The following is an 11,373-nucleotide window of genomic DNA, read 5'->3' as shown; positions in this document are numbered from 1 at the left end:
ATTATTGTAACTGTCCTACTAACCTGTTTTGAAAGTGTCTCATTGCTATTTTTTTCCTTAATAAAGTTAATAAAAATATGGAACCAATGAATAGCAACAATAGCAACAGCAATTCTGAGCAAAAAAAGCAATGCAGGAGGATCACAATCCCTGACCTGAAATTATACTAAAAAGCTACTGTGATAAAACAACATGCTACTGGCAAAAAAAAAAAAAAAGCCCAAGGATCAATAGAACAGAACAAAAGATACAGAAACAACTCCAAACATACTCATCTACCTTATCTTTGACAAAGGAGGTAAACACCTTCACTGGAAGAAAGATAGCCTATTAAATAGTGCTGGAAAAACTAACTTTCAACATGTCAAACATTAAATATTTTACTACGTACTAAACTATAATCAAAATGCATCAAAGATCTAAATATTAAAACAGAAACACTAAATTTGCTGGAAGATAGAATAGGCAGAACTCTTGAAGACATAGGTATAGGCAAAGACTTTATGAACAAAACACTGATTACACAGGAATGATCACAGAGAATCCACAACTGGGATCTCACCTCACTAAAAAGCTTTTTGCACAGCAAAAGAAACTGCCAACAGGGTGAAAAGACAACCCACAGAATGGGAAAAATTCTGTCAGTTGTTCCTCAAAGGACTAAATTTGGAGTACATACAGAACTAAAAAAAAAATTTAAGACCACCCCAAAATTAAAGATCCAATATAAAAATGGGCATTTGAAATGAATAAGCACTTCTCAGATGAAGCAGAAATTTATTTGAAATATTTCTACTAAATACATGAAAAAATGTGTAACATCACTGGTCATTTGAGTGATGCAAGTTAAGGCAATGCTGAGATCACATTTCATTCTAGAAAGAAAGACTATTATCAAGAAAACCACCAAAAACAAATGGCAATGGGCTATGGAGAAAAACAAACCCTTCTCCACTGTTGGTGTGGGTGTAGACTGGTGCAACCACTATGGAAATCAGTGTGGAGATGCCTCAAAAAACTAAAGCTAGAGGTTCTGTTTAATCCAGCTGTTTCCCTTCTTGGCATCTTTTTGAAATAGTTAAAAGCATCATGCCACAGTGATATATGTGCACCCATATTTATGGTAGTACAGTTCGTAATAGCTAAATCGTGTGTGTGTGTGTGTGTGTGTGTGTGTGTGTGTGTGTGTGTGTTTTACCAGGGATCAAACTCAGGACCTTGTGCTTGCCAGGCAAGCACTTACTCCACTGAGCTATCTCTCTGGCCCTGTAATAGCTAAATCTTGAAAACAGTCCAAATGCTCATCAACTAATGAATGGATAAAGATGTGGCTTTTTTTTTTTTTAACAAATGGAGTATTTCTCTGCTATAAAGAAGGATAAACGTCAAATATTTTTTGTTCAATGGATGCATCTTGAGGCCATACTTTAGTGAAATAAATTGAATACACATGTTTAAATGCCACACTGTGGGCTAGGGAGATAGCTTGGTGGTCTAAGCACCTGCCTGGCAAGCATAAGGACCCAGGTTCAATCCCTGGTACTGCACGTTGTGCTGGCCACTGAAACTCGCTGGGGGGGGGGTGCACTGTAATCCCAGCACTGTGGAGGGTGAAACAGGAGGATCACTATGAGTCTGAGCTGTGTAGCGAGACCTTGTACCAAATAACCAACTAAATAAATTTTAAAAATGAAATGTACCAATAAAACTGAAAATAAAATAAAAGCATCTGATTATACTATTTATATGAGACACAGGGTTTTTTTTGGCCGACTCAGCCCACCCTGAGGGCAGGGCTGGCATGGCTCTGTGGTTCCCTGTGCCTGTCTACACTTGCCTAAGCAGGTGCTTTAGACCACTGAGCTATCTCGCTGGACCCCAAAACAAAGTTTAAATGGAAATACACAAAAAGGTAGAAAGTAAAGAACATAAAACTACACATGATCAAACACTATCTATTTTATTTATTTATTTTTTGGTACTGGGGATTGAACTCAGGACCTTGCGCTTGCCCGGCAAGTTCCTATTCTACTGAGCCATCTCCCCGGCCCTCAAACAATATCTAAAAAGAAGTAATACAACTATAATAACATCACAGATTAATTTTAAGTCACAAAGCACTATTTAAAAACAAAGAAGAGTATTTCATAACAATAAAAAGGTAAGCCCACTTGAAAGAGGCAGCAACTCTAAATTGGTAATGTTAGTAAAGGCAGACAATTAAAAGGAAAAATAGGTAAATCCAGAACTGGAAGCTGTAACTGCAGCTTTCTAACTGGACAAAGAAAAGAGGAAATAATCTTTTTGGTTTTTCTTGTCTTTTTCTCATTTTGAATGTGAAATGTAGAAATATAGAAAAAAGTACATAGAAGCCTATTATCTGAGCCATCTCGGAGGCCGAGGTGAGAAAATAATAAATTAAAACCAGCCTGGATTACTTAGTGACTTCGAGAGACCTGTCTCAAAATAAAACACAGAACAAAAAAGGGGGATACAGATGAATGTCCATTTTGTATCTGTGTATTCAAAGCTGTTAGGATATATAGTTACATTCTCTTAATGAATAGAGGGATTTGTTCTAATGGTGTTTGTAAATAGGATATCAAGTACGCATCTTTTTTTTTTAATTTTTATTTATGTGTGTGTGTGTGTGTGTGTGTGTGTGTGTGTGGCCAGCTCAGCCCACCAGGGGGCGGGGCGGGCTGGCATGTGGTGCTGGGGGATTGAACCGCGGTCCCTTTGTTTTTGCTAAGCTTGTTCTAAGTAGGTGCTTTAGACCACTGAGCCATCTCACCAGCCCCCAAGTACGCATCTTGTACAGCAATTAACCACTAGGAAGAATGTATGCAATGTGTTAATTATTGAAACTGTCCTACCAATTTGGTTTGAAACTATCTCATTGCTATTTGTTTCTCAATAAAATTATGAAAAACAAATAAAACATAGAACGTGTTGGAGAATGTAGCTCAGTGTAAAGGCCCTGGGTTCAATCCCCGGAACCACAAAAAAAAAACCCATATAATGCATAAGCATAAACAATGAGTATAAGGTAAAGATCCCTTTGCCCTCCACTCAGCTTAAGACCACCACCACCAGAACCTCCAAAGTGCCCTGTGGCCAGGCACGGTGGCACACCTATAATCCCAGCACTCAGGAGGCTGAAGCAGGAAAATCACCATGAGTTCAAGGGTAGCCTAGGATACATAGCCAATTCCAGACCAGCCTGAACTACATAGTGAGACCCTGACTCAAACCTACCCCCAAAGAAGTGCCCTGTGGTTCCTCCCTTATCCAATCCCCTCTTATTCCTGTATATGAATAAACACTGTTTCCATATTATCTGCTAATCATCTATCTTTTGCTTTCTGGCTTCATTACATATGTATATCACCCCTAAAATATTGGTTAGTTTTACCTGATTTTGGAGTTCATACAAGTAGAATCACCCTGGGCACAAATGTTGTGTAATTTATTTTCTCTTGATATTTGCTGCTGACTTTTCAAACTAAAAACAAGTATAAACAAGGCTTCCTTGGAAAACTGTATGTGCACATTTGGGATAACATCTATGATAATCTCTAATTTACAACTGAAATCATCAGGTTACAAAGAACACCTCGGGCTGGGAGTGTAACTCAGTGGTAAGGCTTTGGCTTGGTGCGCTGGACCAGCACGGGGTGAAGAGGGAACGCCTCACAAAGGCCTTTGACACATATCAGCAATTTCCCTCCGGAGACGCTGCAACAAGATCCCTGCCACTGTGCGCCCTTACCAACAATGACCTGTAGCATTTTTAAAATGCTCTAAAGTGGTCCCAAAATAGCAGCATGCTTTAATTTCACCCTAATTCAACCGCATGGGAGGTTGGGCAATTTCCCCTATTTGGTGTCTGTTTCTGTTTGTTCTTTTGTCATTAAGTGGAGATTTACTGAGCTTTTTTCCTAGCCCCAGTTCCTTGTTTCTCAGAGGATGTGAATTGCTCTCGGAAGGGCAGGCAACATCTTCACGCAAGAAGCAATAACTTGTTATATGCCGCATGGGAGTTCAGCTTCTTCTGACAAACACTGCTTTGGGTTAAAAGGAACAGATTAAAATTAAATGTAATAATTCAGCCTCATGATTATGCATTTTAAAGCACCCAGAGACATTTGTAGAAGAAAGGATGAGACTAGAGAGCCCTACTGATTTTGCACTGAGTTCGGGGAGCAGAGAGACTAAGCCCATTGCCAAAGCCAGCATCACAGCTTTAATTCTTGCAGGTTCTCCAGGTGTGGATCACTCCCAGGTAAGGGATGCAGGCCAGATGTCTTGGTTATTTTTTTTACCTATTTCTGGGACAAAATACCTGATGCCCAAAAACTAAAGAAGGTTTATTTATCTCACAGTTAGCAGAGGTTTACTCGGCTGGCTGCAAAGCAGAATGGCAAAGAGCAGAAGGCAGCCATACCTGGTGGCAGAAAACACAAAGAGCAAAGGGAGGGGCAGCTGCTGCTGCTGCTGCTTCTAAAGAGCCTCTTTCCCTTCTATGCTAACTTTGAAGACTGGAGCTCGTCCAGGGAAGTGGAATGCTCAATCTTTTCTCAGTTTTCTTTTATAAGTGATGAGTCACACAAGGTGGGGCCTCTATGCCCTTGGAAGGGCCCTCCATACCCTAGGATGTAGAATTGCTGAGCTGATTCACTTAAGCTTTTATCTTCTCAAATTGACACACTATGTCAACCACACCACCAGAGAAAGCAACCCAACACACCTGCGAGATCGCACCCCAAGCCTGGATACCAACTCCAGGCCTAGAGGCTGCATCAGTCATGCAGCCGCTTTAGGATGCTAATGAGTCACTTGAAGTTCTACACTTCTGAAATGGGATATTGGCACTCACCACTACAGATCATGAAGCAGCTAGCACAGACCTAGAGCACATAACCACCGTGGCTCAGAATGACTGGATTGTCCCACAGGTGCTTACTGAGGACCATGGGGTCTGAGACTGCGGCACGCACCTGGGAGCTACTGTGGGGGAGATACAGCCAACTGATGAGGAGGACAAGCCAATGAGGTAGCATGCAGAAGGTGCTGAGAAAGTGGGGGAACCGTGTGGCTAGTGAGGGAGATGGGATAGGAAATAGGATGGGGAGGGCTTCTGAGGGAGCTTGGGAGCCAAGGAAGGACTCAAAGGAAGGAGGAGGGAGAAGGTGGCTTGGGGGCATCTGTTGTGTCTCAGAGTTCAAGGACCAGTGAGCAGCCATGTGAGTGGGTGAACTGGCAAAAAATGAGCAGGTCAGGTCAGAGCAGAGCAGGGACAGGTCTTGTATGAGTCCGTCTACTTGACTACGTTGGCTTCTGTAGCTACAAAGACAGAATGTTGGCCCTTGAAGGAGTTTGAAGCCTGTTCTAAAGGGTGTTGGACGTTTATGGAAAACTGTGTCTTAGTCGCTTTTTATCACTGAGACAATGCCTGACACCCATAAATTAAAGAAGAGAGATTTATTTTTGGCTCATTGTTTTTAGCAGATTTAGTCCATAGATGGCTGGGTCCAAGGCAGGAAGAGAATGGAAAAAGGAAAGCTGCTCATATCACAAAGATCTGGAAGCAGAGAGAGTAAGGAGACAGGCAAGGGTATCCTCCCCTGGGTTATGCCCCCAGCCACTGGCCTCTATCTAACCAAGTCCTGCCTATGAGCAGCTCTGAGTCAGGAAATCATCAGAGGACTGATTCCCTGGTAAGCACAGTGCCTGCATGACCCAATTATCCTCCAAACATGTCCTGGGGGCGATTCCCCAGATCTAAGCCATGACTTGGCCCTTCTCTTTCCCGTCATGGTTCTCTATCACCTTCCCAGCCAGCCTCAGAATGATTCGGTGCCATTATTTGGGGTTTTTTTTTGTTTTTTTTTTTTTTTTTTTTTTTTTTTTCAAGGGAAACAATATAATAAGGAACACATTTTATAATGTTAGCTTATAAGGAATCACCCAAATAAGTACATTCAGGAAATCTGTCCACACACATAAACACTAAATATTCCATCTGAGGGCCTAGATCCTACTTGACGGATCTGTGTGACAAAGGCCCAAAGGTGGAATCTAGAAAGTCTATGCCAGTGTGATGAAGGATCTGGGCTAGCAGGCTGAGGGATCTGAACTGGAGCTAGGAAGCAACACTCAAGGTAAGTACAAGAGCTCCCCCAAAAGTCCCACAGCCATCCTCAGCAACAGTGAAGTGCCAAGCTCCTCTAGCGATGAGGAAAGCCAAGTTCCCATCAGGAAAGCCAATGTGACAAGCTTCTTCATGAGGTTGACCAGTGTACCATCTTCCTCTCCAGAGCCAGAAAATGTGCTCAAGATGAGGACTAGAGTTTCTCCAAAATTCATCGGGAAATCCAGCATGACAAGGTCCTCCAGCCCAAGAGAACCAGCAGCTTCCAAAGCTTCTCCAAACAGCATCCCTGCAGCTTCTCCTGTTCTGCCTTTATGCTATTAGCAACAACCCTCAGGTGGGCCTCCTGCCCGCATGCTAGTTTAATTCAGCTGGGTGTAATAAGTTGACCTCTAGTTAGAAATCCACTACAGTCACCAAGGCTGGAGTCCTAGGAGCCCCTTGTCCCCTGAGGCAAAGGCAAACCTTCTAGTGAACCTTGAGGACAACCTCCCAGTGCACTCACGGCCTCATGCCCGTCACAGGGCAGGAGAGAAATCTCTGAAACCATCTTTGCCCACCTTGTCTGGAGGGAAGAGTTTCCTCAGGCATTTTTTATCTTTCTTTCTTTCTTTCTTTCTTTCTTTCTTTCTTTCTTTCTTTCTTTCTTTCTTTCTTTTTTGTGGTACCAGGGAATGAATTCAGGACCCGGTGCTTGCCAAAAAACCCTTATTCTACTGAGCTACCTCCACGGGCCCTGAATAGCTGTCAATTATAAACAGCAATTGGTCATGCAGCAAGACCTCTAGCTCTCCTCCAAATCCAAGCTCTCTGCAATATCCTGGCTATTCCCAACATCTGTTAGCATTTCTTGTTCAATGAAAGGGGCACCTAAGCAGGAGAGGGTAGGGACCTACTGGGGTCTTGACATCTGTGTCCCTGCACATGTCAGACCTTAGTCCTCAAGGCACTGGTATGAGGAGGGAACCTTGAGGGGTGAGTTGGGGACCCCTGTGAGGGGGACCAGTGTCCTTATAAAAGAGGCCAAAGAAAGCTCCTTCTCCATTGTGAGGACTTGGCCAGAAGGCGCTCTCAATAAAACAGGAAGTACATCCTCACCAGGCCAGTTCTGCCAGTGCCCTACTCCTGTTCTTCCTGACTCTAGAACTGTGAGACAAATGTCTGTTTTAAATCCATTCAAGTCTATGGGAGTTTGTTTTTTTTTAGCATCCCAAACAAATTAAGGTATCAATAGTCAGAAATGTGGGTCTTGGCTCTGTTACCAACCACCATAGCACCTGGGCTGTGGATAAGGAGCCTTCTCTGGCCTCTTTTATAAGGACATTGGTCCCCCTCACAAGGGTCCCCAACTCACCTTCCAAGGTTCCCTCCTCCTACCATTGCCTTGAGGACTAAGGTCTGACATGTGCAGGCACACAGATGTCGAGACCCCAGGAGAGGACAAGTGTGAGTAGCACTTGTCTGAGACCAGAACCCTGGCTGGTCCTCAGCTCCTGTGCACTCATTTACCTGCTTGAGAAGCAAATGAAAGCATGGAATGTCCTCCCAGGATAGTGTCCAGTGTCCGAGCCCAGCACATGGGAGTCAATGCCCCAGAGCACCCTAGGGAAAGAATTCCTCCTCTGGGTGGTACTGAGTACTATCATGGGACCAGCAGCCAGTGCTGCCCACCAGAAGTATAAAGTAAGCCAAATATGCCATTTTACAACTTCTAGTAGCCACTTTTTAAAAATAGGTGGAAGGTTATAGTATCTTTTATTAATCCAGTAAAATCTATTTACTATTATGTCAACACGCATCTATTTAGTTTTTGTTTTGTGATGCAAATTGAATCCAGGGCCTCACATATGCTAAGCAAATGCTCTACAACCATGCCATACCCTCAGCCCTGCAAAATTATTAATGAGAGTTTGCTTTTCTTTAGTCTTCAGAATCCAGCATGCGTTTTGAACTCACGGAATCTCTGTTAGGACTAGCCAAGCTTCAAGTGCTCAGCAGCCATGACTAGCAGCTGCTTCACAGGACAGCATAGCCCTAACGATTCACGAATCCCTACCACATTCTAAGTCCCCCAAGATTCATAATTGCCAGGGATCGACTGTGCTCCTCAAACCTGGCTGCACGTGTGAATCTCCTGCTCTTCTGTTAAGTTATGTACTCTACTTTGCAGGTCTTGATAAGGCCCTAAATTCTGCGTTTTGACAATGTCTCAGGTAGGAAATCCTATACTCCCCCCACCTCATTCTCAGGAGTGAGAGTACAGAGCAATGGTTTTGAAGGAGGCAAGCCCTTCCGTGGGAGCCAGCGTACAACAGTTTCTGTCAAGTGAAAACATGCTTTGTCTTCATCCGCTGTACCACCATATGCCAGCACCATGTGACTTCTGGCTATTCCCAAAGTCTCCCCCAAACTCCAATGACCGTGAAAGACAAATATCTTGAATGGACAGCAGCATGGCTGAAGACACTCATTAAAGAGGACTTCCAGAACTACTTCAGAGAGAGGTAAGGATAACAAGATACTGTGTTTGAGAAGGGAGGTAGTATTTTAAGTAGAATTAAGAATATTTTGTGCTCAGAGGAAGGTGCCTATCATTTGAACCAAGCACCATTTTATATAAAAACACAACCCCTTGATGCATAAGCTGGTTCAAGGGCAGGCTTGTCACAATTCTTGCTGCTAAAAGAGCTACCTGGAAGTTGGTTTCCAGAGAGTTCCACCATACTGTTATATTAGTAAAGGAACTGACATCCATTTCCCTAATGAAATCTCTCAAGCTTGAGTCTTTGTGATTGTCGAAGGTCATTTAAGAGCCATGACCATAAAAGTTTATGCTGCCTCCAAAATTGTGCGCTGGAAGGTATCGGCAGTGAGACAGTGTTGGCCGGGGGGGAGGTCCTTTAGGAAGTGGGTAAGTCACGGGACTGGAGCCCCTATGAGTCGTGTAAGTCCTTTCTGAAAAAGGCTTCATGTAGGACGTGGGTCCCTGGCCCCTGTCTTCACCACAATGTGAAGATACTAAACAGACCCATCTATGCGGAAATGGTCTTGACTAGACACCAACCCTAGCAGTGCCTTGATCTCAGACTCCCATCCTCCAATATCATGAGAAATAAATTTCTATTATCTTGTCTTCATCCGCTGTACCACCACATGTAGCACCATGTGACTTCCAGCTCATTCCAAAGTCTCCCCCAAACTCAAATGACCATGAAAGACAAATATCTTGAATGGACAGCAGCACAACTGAAGACACTCATGAAAGAAGACTTCCAGAACTACTTCAGAGAGAGGCAGGGATAATGAAGTACTGTGTAATTTATTATCTATAAATTCCTAAGTCCATGGTAATGTGCTACAGTAGCTCAAGCAGAGTAAGCCAACTGGTAACTGAGGCCCCACAACCCCTCATCTGAGGCACCATCTACCATATATCGATTCTGGGCAAAAAGTAGCAGTCAGTGTTTTGAAATTAATGAAGTGGATAAAGATGCCTGTCCATAACTATCAAAGAGATTAAAGATATAACAAAGCAATCTTGAAGAATGAAAATTATAAGACTTATACTACCCAACTTTAAGACTCACTACAAACCTAAACAAGATAAGGTAGTCTTGACAGAAGTATAGAACTAGAAACCAGTGGACTGAAACATAGAGCCCAGGAGACTGGAATTTAATAAGATATGTTTAAGTCCCTGGAGAAAATAAAAGTGATACTTGATTAACTTTATATATATATATATATTTATTTATTTATTGGAACTGTGGTTTGTACTCAGGTCCTTGTGCTTGCCAGGGAAGCACTTATTCCACTGAGTCATCTCCCTGGCCCCTTAATACCTTATTTAAAAATTACCCTCAGGGTAACCCACTTCCAGGGACCCCCTTCTGTCTCTCTCAGAGAGAAGCTTTTTTTTGGTACCAGGAATCAAACTTGGGACCTTACACTTGGCAGGCAGGCACTTATCCTGCTGAGCTATCAACTCCAGCCCTAGACAACAGCTTTCTTACCCCCTAATAAATACGTCCTGATCTTAACCTCCACGTTCCTTAGGATTTATTCTTTGATTTTGGGCAACATGAACTCAGCAGTTGAGAGTTATAATATTTCCTTTACATGGAGGGCCTATATGATATATCCCTATATCATTTTGGTGGCCCCCATGGAGACAACTGGATGGAGTGAAAAGCTTGCTTTTGTTTTATAGATCCTGGATTATGATTTGCTTAGGCAATCAAAACTACCATAGTTTTAAAAATGTGTGTGTGTGTGTGTGTGTGTGTGTGTGTGTGTGTGTGTGTGATGGCGGGGAGCAAGGGGAAAGGGGAACAAGGAGAAGGGAGAGAGGATAGAGAGAGAGGGGAGAGAGAGAGAGAGAGAGAGAGAGAGAGAGAGTCTTATTATATGATGTAGGTTAGTTGTGAACTTGCTTGTGTATGCCAGGCTGGCCTCAGCTCATGGGGATCCTCCTGGCTCAGCCTCCTGCAGGTTGGGATTGGATGTGTGTACCACTATGCCAGGCTTGCTATGCTTGTTGGTTAATTGTTTATCCCCTGAATTTCTTTGTCTTTGTCTGTTGCATACACTTTGAATTTGCTTATACCTTGTCTCTTTAATGCATTGTCCTTTAAGCTAAATATCCTTTTTTCCCACTTGTTACTCATAGAAGATATTAAAAGGACTAATAGGTAAAAGTTCATAAAATTTTACCTATATGACCTGTTAAAAGAAAATTAGCCTCAGCCTCTATCTCATATGATTAACAAAAGAAATGATAAACTGGTGCATAAACAAAAAGGCTCAAAAAAAAAAAAAAAGGCTCAAGTCTTAAGCTTCTAACTAGATGAAAACAGGGGCTCATCTTCATGACCTGTGGCTAGACAGGGTATGCTTTGATAAACAAGACTGCATCAGAATTAAAACCTTAACAAAAGATTCCATTAATTATTATTCTCTGTATGCATGAAAATGTTCACCATAAATTATTATTATTTTGTTTTTGTTTTGCTTTTGGTGCCAAGGACTGAACCTAGCGTTCCAGCTTGCTAGGCAAGCATTCTAGCGCTGAGCCAAATCCCCAGCCCCAACAATCAATTATTGAAAAAAAAAAAACTACTTCAAAGTTTAGTAAAGCTCTCCCCAATTTCCTCACTGAATTCCTACCATCGGACTCCTTTCTGTTTATCTCATAAGAGTTCAATTCTTCCTACCAATAC

The 11,373-nt window shown here is 42.6% G+C and overlaps 1 protein-coding gene across 10 annotated transcripts in view; it reads right to left on the bottom strand.

Annotated features, from left to right (window-relative positions):
* Positions 1–11,373, bottom strand: part of Sytl3 (synaptotagmin like 3) — a 116,846-nt gene that overhangs the window by 28,457 nt on the left and 77,016 nt on the right. The gene's annotated exons all lie outside the window — the stretch shown is intronic.

This window comes from Octodon degus, unplaced genomic scaffold (genome assembly GCF_000260255.1).
Source record: "Octodon degus isolate 3935 unplaced genomic scaffold, OctDeg1.0 scaffold00024, whole genome shotgun sequence".
In the NCBI taxonomy this organism is placed as follows: Eukaryota; Metazoa; Chordata; class Mammalia; order Rodentia; family Octodontidae; genus Octodon; species Octodon degus.
Note: the sequence above shows the minus strand (reverse complement) of the source record. Positions and strands in the feature narration are given on the sequence as shown.